The 8204-nt window shown below is 47.7% G+C and overlaps 1 pseudogene; it reads left to right on the forward strand.

Annotated features, from left to right (window-relative positions):
- The first annotated feature begins 2262 nt into the window (after positions 1-2262).
- LOC119333041 lies at positions 2263-4108 on the forward strand (annotated as a pseudogene).
- Positions 4109-8204: the final 4096 nt, after the last annotated feature.

An 8204-nucleotide genomic window follows, 5' to 3' on the forward strand; every position in this document is an offset into this window, starting at 1 on the left:
AAACCATCTCGACATAAACGGAAACCGCTAACGAGATTTTTATTGATGGACGACACATGATGAACGTTCTTCAGACGCACAGTCTTCCCCGAAGTAAACTTCAGATCGACCATACCAACACCTCGAACGATGGCATGTGACCCGTTCCCATCAGCACGGGTGAAGTCCCTGTTGCCTGGTAAGAAGAAAACATGGAGGCGTCAGCACAAACATGTACATTGGCACCGGTGTCAATTAACCAATCAGGGGATTGAAATACTGAAAGGATGGTAGGAAAAATACCGTACCCTAATTCCTTCATATCAGTATCACCGATGACAACATTAGCGGACTTGCCGCTCTTCTCATGTTCGCGCTCCTCAAAGCGGTTAGGACACTTCGAAGCCTAGTGATTAGGATCACCGCAGACATGGCAAAGTCCCTTCCCCTTCTTATGAGAATTCTTCTTGAAGTTGGTAGAATGTAATGGCTTGTTCTTTGTATCAAACTTGCCTTTGCCCTGAGTTTTGTTCTTATTGTTTTTGAACTTGTTGGGCTGGGAGTTCATCTTCTGTACCATGTGGGCACTAGAACCTCCCTCAGCAACTCGAGCACGTGTGTCCTTTGCTCTCGCTTTCTCTTCAACATCAAGAGTACCAATGAGATCCGCAACGGAAAACTCCTGTCTCTTGTGTTTCAGGGAAGTAGCAAAATTGTTCCACGAAGGTGGAAGCTTGGCAATGATGCCTCCGGCAACAAATTTGTCCGGCAACACACACTTGAAGTACTCAAGTTATTTTGCGAGCGACTGTATCTCATGAGCCTGCTGTACAACAGGGCGCTCATCAGTCATCTTGTAGTCATAGAATTGCTCCATGACGTACAACTCGCTGCCGGCGTCCGAGGCACCAAACTTGGCCTCGAGCGCAGCCCACATGTCCTTGCCGTTGTCAAACGGCATATACGAATCCACAATGGAGTCATCAAGAACACTCAGAAGAGCGCCTTTAAAGAGGGTATCGATCTTCTCAAAAGCTTCCAGCTGTGCTGGATTAAGATCGCCCTCAGGCTTGCCCTTGGTGGCATCATAGCAGCCCATGGTCTGAAACCAGTAGACTGCTCTCGTGCGCCACCTCTTATATTGCGCCCCCTTAAAGGCAGGCGGCTTCAAATGCGCAGCAAAACCACTCGGAGTAAATTGCCTATAATCAGGTTTTTGGATTGTTGGAAATATGAGCAAATTACTACGAGATTTAATCCGAATAAATAGAAAATAAATCATGACCACAGCAGCAGAGATTAAACTAATCATGCGAACTAGCATAGCAGATGAACATATCACATCTAGGGCACATACTAGAAGCATGGATTCTACCACGATCTCGAACAGGAAGGATAGAATCACATACGGTGCAGCGGGTGCAGCACTGCCGGCGTTGACGTTGTCGCCCATGTCGTCGAGGACGAGGTTGCCGAGGTCGGGGAAGAAGTCGTCGTTCACGAAGTCGTCGCTGCCAGCAGTCGCGCGAGTGCGCTCCCCAAAAACCTGATCGCCCCTCTCCCATACAGGATCACGAGAGGCGGGGTTCCGGAGGCCTGCTGTCCCTTCTCGCGGTGCACGCCGGAAGGAGGGATGGAGAAGACTTGCTTGGCGGCGCAATGATCTGAAACGGTGGTGAGAAACCATACGAAGCGGCGGCGGCTAGGGTAGACGTCTGCCTGACTATATAGTGCGGGCCGGATAGGTCGTGGGAGTAAACCCCACGTCCGAGTCGTCACGATCCAAAAGAATCAGAAACGGTTCAGTAATTAACGCGTCCGTTAATTGTTAATTAATGACTCATTAATTTTTCCATGCAGCAAAAATATAGACAACGTGCATAGCTCTGTCCTCGGCTCAATCCCGGAACACGCGTCGTGGCGAGGCGTGGCGTGGCGAGGCGAGCGAGGAGGAGGACCGCGTGTAGGTCTCCTCTTCTCATGCTCATATAAGTGGTAGAAGAGCTCACCTTATAAAGAGGTGCAACTCTCTCTCAACTTCCGGGGTGGGACTAAACTTTAGCCTCACTCACTCCACTCACATGTGTGCATGAATGGGCTAAGAGAATTTCAGAATTTTAGTTGGGCTTTGGGCCAAAGGCCTACTAGCAAAATTCCAACAAGTAGTACGTGACCTAGATTGGCAAGGAATGACACCAACAGTACATACCAGCTGAACTGATGATTTATTTCATTCCGTTATTTGCTTAACATGCACTGGGGCTGCCCCTTTATTTGCTTAACATGAGCTCCATTTTTCACGTGTCTAACCTGGCTAACTTGCAAACATTGGATGTCTCACAAAATAGGTTTGAGGGCAGCATCAACATGAACTTCCCAGTAATTTGTGGCAAGCTTGGCATCTTTAACATCTCCAACAACAATCTTACAGGAAACATAACTGGATTGTTTGAAAACTGCCCAAAGCTCAAGTATGTTGACTTTAGCTTGAACCGCTTCACTGGTATACTTTGGGGAGTTATTGGGAAGCTAATACAGTACAACGCATGCGAGAATGACCTCACAGGGAGCCTTTCTCGGAGCTTGTTTCCAGTGGAATGTAAGCTGCAAACCTTGGACCTCTCAAGCAACCATCTGTATGGCAATATTCCAAGCTCCATTGCCAACTGCTTAGATTTGGCATATCTATCACTATGGGACAATCATTTTGGCGGGTCAATACCACCAGAAATTGGATTGATCAGTGGGCTTGAAGTACTACTTCTCGGGAGCAACCGCTTCCACCGCAAGATACCATTTGATCTGGTGAACTGTACTAAACTGAAGTTTTTAGACGATCAGTGATAACAATTTTGGAGGGGATGTCAAGGAAATCTTTGGGAAATTAACAAGTTTGAGGAATCTCAGGCTTCGCGAGAATAGCTACAGGGGAGGCATTATCTCCTCTGGCATACTTCAACTGCCACACCTTACATTGCTTGACCTCAGTTTAAACCAGTTCTCAAGGAACCTACCCACTGAGGTGGCAGGCATGAATAGCATCAGGTTCCTAATACTTGCTCTTAATAACTTCTCTGGGGTAATCCCACCGGTGTATTGCCAACTTGTTACCCTCCAAGCATTGGACATGTCATACAACAGGCTTTCTGGTAAGATTCCGGTGGAGATTGGAAACCTTACATCACTCCTTATGTTGATGTTAGCTGGTAACCAAATTTCTGGTGAGATACCAAGAGAAATTGGAAACTGTACAAGCTTATTGTGGCTCAACCTTGTTGACAACCGGCTATCTGGCCACATCCCACGTGAAATAGTGGGTATGGGAAGAAATCCAGAGCGTACCTTTATGAAGAATCAAAAGGATCCTCGGCTGATGGATGTAGGCACATCCAAGTGCCTAAACGTGGAACGATGGGTGCCGACCGCTTACCCAGGTTTTACCATCATCAATTCACTGATGACATCTCGAAAAAAGTGCCACAACTTATGGAACAGACTCTTGAATGGGCATACAATTCTTCGACCAACTTCATCAGCAATGTCGTATATGGAATTAGGGTGTGTTGGGTATGTCCAGTTGTCACAGAATCTACTGGATGGAGAGATACCACCGACAATTGGTGCAATGAGAAACATGAACTTGCTTCTTCTGGACAACAATCGACTCTCAGGTAGCCTTCTACCGGAGATTAGTCAACTCCAACTTCTGGTTTTTAATGTCTCAAACAATTCCGTCTCTGGTGTGATTCCATCAGACATTGGTTCTATGGAATCCCTTCAAAGCCTTGATTTGTCCTGGAACAACTTATCAGGTTCACTTCCAACAAGCCTAAACCGACTCACAAAACTGAGCAGATTCAATGTTTCATATAATCCCCTACTCTCAGGGGATTTTCCAACAACTGGGCAACTATCGACCTTGGACGAGAGCTCCTTCATTGGTGATCCACTCATATCTGTACAACTTCCGACTGCACCCCCAAACTCCCATTCAACTCACAACCAATCTTCACCTGGTGCAATAAATAATTCTATGAGAGAAGAGGTGATTGTGTCAACAGTAGCATTCATTGTATTTTTTGTGGTCACTTTTGCTATGAGAGAGCTTCACACCATTATGCATTTATAACATATTGGAAGATGAAATCATATATTTGTATTATTCAGATATCAATAAAAGCAGTGGGAAGTACTCCATTGCAATATTTCACTCCGGCTTCGTATGTGATACACACTTTGCTTTATGATAGTATGTTATTAAGTACTGGAAAACAAAGAATAACTGTACACTTTAGTTCCACAAATAACAAAAATAAAAATTTTCAAGGCATTTATCCTCAGTAAGCCTAGCATTTAGTGGGTTTCACCTCTAGCCTACCCCAACTTGTTTGGGACTAAAGGCTTTGTTGTTGTTGTTGTTGATCTATTTAGCTTCGTAACTAGAAAAACAATAATGGTTCTATTTGATTGGGCACCTAAATTGGACTGGAAATGATGGTTTGCCAGGCTACTATTCTTCTATTCTCTCAAACCTGTGAAGCAAGACATTCCTTTAGCCATAAGATTGCTCTGGGTCAGGCGAGGACATGGGACGTCCACTAATTTCTTACCCGATGTCCCTGTAATTCTCCTGCTCGGAGAACTGCACCGCTAAACTCTCTTTCTGTTCAATGAAATGAAACACAAAGTCTACGTTCTCTCGGAAAAAAAAGATCATACTTTGTTGACTGCATATTTAAATCTTTTGAAAGATACATTCAGAAAAAAAAACATCCAGTGGCAGGGTTTAGGGTTTCTAAACCCTAAACCCTAAACCCTAGGATCACAGAAAACAAGACCATTTCACCTGCTTTTAGGGGCAAAGTCGCAAAGACACACCCCCAGGCAGCCCGGTCGGTGGCACAGGGTGTGGTGGTTTTTTCCTTTGGTAAATTTTGGCGATTTTTTATTTTGGCCTGGGACGTCCTTTTGCAGTTTCTCTATTCCAACCTGTGTATATTGACCGTGGCCTTTGTTGAATCCTGACTCCACCAAGTGAGCGTCACCTCGGGTGGTTCTGGTTTAGGGTTGTAGTGTCTCAAGTCTGAAGGGTGGCTGATAGAATAGTGGTCAGCCGGCATGTGTGATTGTGGCCGGTCGTCAGGGTATGGATGGGGCGTGGGTGACGCGAGCTTTGTTGGAGGGTAGTGGCGGTCAGAAACGATAGGAGCGGAGAGCGGGGGCATGCATGCGAGCGTCGCAGGGATGGCCGGGTGGTGTTGATGGATGTGGTGCTGGGTCCCATCTGCAGAGACCTGTGGTGTATGCACCGAGTCTGCGGGCAGTGTTGTAGTCGGGTGCAGCCTAGGGTGGGCAGCATGGGGCGAGTTCACGGGGCGAGAGAGTTGACTAGATGGGGCGTCTGGGGGGAAAAAAATTGGGTGGAGACGGGCTCCAAACCCCCGACTGTGCGTACCCGCTCTAATCTGTCGCCATCTGTCCCTGCTCTTCATCTGACGCTATCCTCTCATCCGCTCCTGTACGTACGTTTCTCGGCTCGAGTACTTCGCATCGGCTCGAAGAAAGAACTATTCAGCTCGTATCAATCACTTCCGCTGCGATCAGGGTTTCCATGGCGAGCGACTGGCGCCGTCTTCTCCACATGATTGGATTGGTGCGCGTGGGTTCCTTGATTCGGCGATGGCCGCAGCACGCCAGAACGACTCGCCGCCATCTCTCTCCCATGGCCGCATCGGGCCGGAAATACACCAATGGCCTCCGCAGGTCGTGCCCCGCTGCCTGAAGTGCTGCCTCCATCGAGAAGGACGGGAGATGCCACGCCGGCGTTCGGCACTATTGTCGTCTTGGATCATGTAAATCACGCGGATGAGGACGGTTCCTGCTCCATCTCGTACAGCCCGCTGCCGACAGTGACCCTGGACGCAGCAAATTGCGACATAGACTTGCTGCTGCGGCATGTAATGGAAGTCCAGGAGTATGACACAGCCATGACACTGTTAGAATACTTGAACAATGAGAGGATCCAACATTTTATTATGCAACAAAATCAAAGATATGAGCATGTAAAAGAACATCAGTTTTTCTTTCAATTTATAGATGATCGCAAGTATCTATCCTTTTACAGATCCGAAAATTTACAATCAATAATTCTGAACAATTTACAATAAAGATTAATCATTATTTTCATCATAAGATTCTGAATCTTCAAATTCACTGAAGAAAGTACGTTGTAACCAAAATAACATGCTTCCTTGCAATCCATTGAGCAGAACTTCAGCAGGCATTTGACATCTTTCCGGACCTCGTAGCAGGCCATGAAATTGCACAAATAATACAGTCTACTTAACACGGTCTACTTCATGTTCTCGGTCATCGCCTTCTCCGTTTAACCTTTACTTGTTCCCTCTTCCTACCCCAACTATCTATGAATCGGCCACTCTAAACCTATTTGCAAGCCTCAACTATTAGTGCATCAATTATAATTCAGAGAAGTTCAGAAAACTCTGACATCTAAACTGCAGGAGGCTTTGTGGAACACAAACAAGTTGCGTGCGATGGTGCCGGCAGCATAGAGCATATAACAATGCTATCCAAGAAACTTACATGAACAACTGCTGCAAAAAAGGGAACATATTTTTGCTTACTGATAATAGAAATACAGTGTGATATCAAACATAGTTGAAATCTGAAAACTATACTCGTTGGACTATTATACAGTCATGCTCTAGGGAGAGAGGGTATTACAATTGTGATGCCCATTGACAAAAAAATTGCTACACCGAAAGGCTAGAAAATCAAACTATTATGCAAGGTGCTGGTTCATCGGTGAAAAGCTGCTCTTTTTCTGAATCGGGAAACGAATTCATTCAGTTGTTGGTTTACAAACGAGTGGGTGCACACGGATATCAAATCCGGCGAGCTCATGGCCACGAGAGCACTCCGGCGCCATGCACGCACGATACTCGCCGAGTTGGCGCTGCACGCCGTCAGCCAGCAGGGGCCCCTCCATGTCCAACTACGGCCGCCACGGCGGCTGCCAGTCTGATCTGGATCTTCTGACGCCGGCAAATCAAGCAGCTATCCCACGGACACACACGGGCCACGATACCGTCGCCGCCACTCCGCTCCGACGGTGTCGCTCGGCCTTGGCTGTCCGCTGAGCGTGGAACCAGATGGGGGATCGTCTTCAGTTTCGTGAGCCGATATAACAAGTACCGATCGAGCCGAGCGGAAGCGCCGGGAGTGAAGGAACAAGCCGAAAAAAGGAGCGCTATAGCGGATGCCGTGGGATGCAAACATGGGACAGGTGGCACAATCTCACGTCAGGTACGCAGGGAAGGATCCGTGGAGACGGTCTCCACCCAATTTTTTTCCGTCTGGGGCGGTGGCCAGCATGCAGCTCATCTCCACATTTTCAGCGATGGTCAAGAGCAGTGGTGTGGGTACTGTCACTATATTCGCTGTGGCATGGTGGCAGAGAGTTGGAACTGGCAGGTTCGTGGGGGTGTTGGAGCCATTACATGTACCGATGGGTACACGCGTGTTTTGTGGACTGTGAAGTGAGGGTGGAGGGAGGCGTTGGGTGGAGAGAGCAGACGGGTGTGGCCCGAGGATGGATTCGCGGGGGGCATGGCGTACTTGCCTACTTTTGGTGGTCGTGGTCGGTCCGATTTGGGTGAGGATACACTGTTCATGCTCAGTGGCCGTTGCAAACTGGTCAAAAAGGTGGAGTGAGAGACATTTGAAATCTAGTGGCGATTTTTTCAAGATTTCAAATCTAACCTCTTTGGACAAGACAGAGGAGCGGAACACGCGGTCGGAAAGCTTAGTTGCCTGGAAATCTGGCTTAACCGAGAAATAGTGGTCTAGAGCGTTGCAGATTAGCGTGGTATTTGATTTAACATTGGTTGAGTTGCAGACAATCCAAAAGTGAAATGGCGGTGCATGACGTGGCGAAAAGAGAGGTCATGTGATCTCGGTGTGGTACATGTTTAGAATACGATTAAAGAATTTAAATCCAGGACGAAACGGCCTAACCTCATTAGCGGCGACGAGTGGTGTCGTTGTTGAGTCCGGCAGGGGAGCCAGGCCGCCGTGGATCGCAGGAAGAGTGGTAGGCGGCACGGGCGGCGATGGTTGACAGTTGATGGCGCGCGGTCGTTGGGGCGATGGAGGCCGAACCGGCACCGGTGTCAGGGGTGGCGGGGGTGCAGCAGCGATGATTG

The sequence above is a fragment of the Triticum dicoccoides genome, chromosome 7A, assembly GCF_002162155.2.
Source record: "Triticum dicoccoides isolate Atlit2015 ecotype Zavitan chromosome 7A, WEW_v2.0, whole genome shotgun sequence".
In the NCBI taxonomy this organism is placed as follows: Eukaryota; Viridiplantae; Streptophyta; class Magnoliopsida; order Poales; family Poaceae; genus Triticum; species Triticum dicoccoides.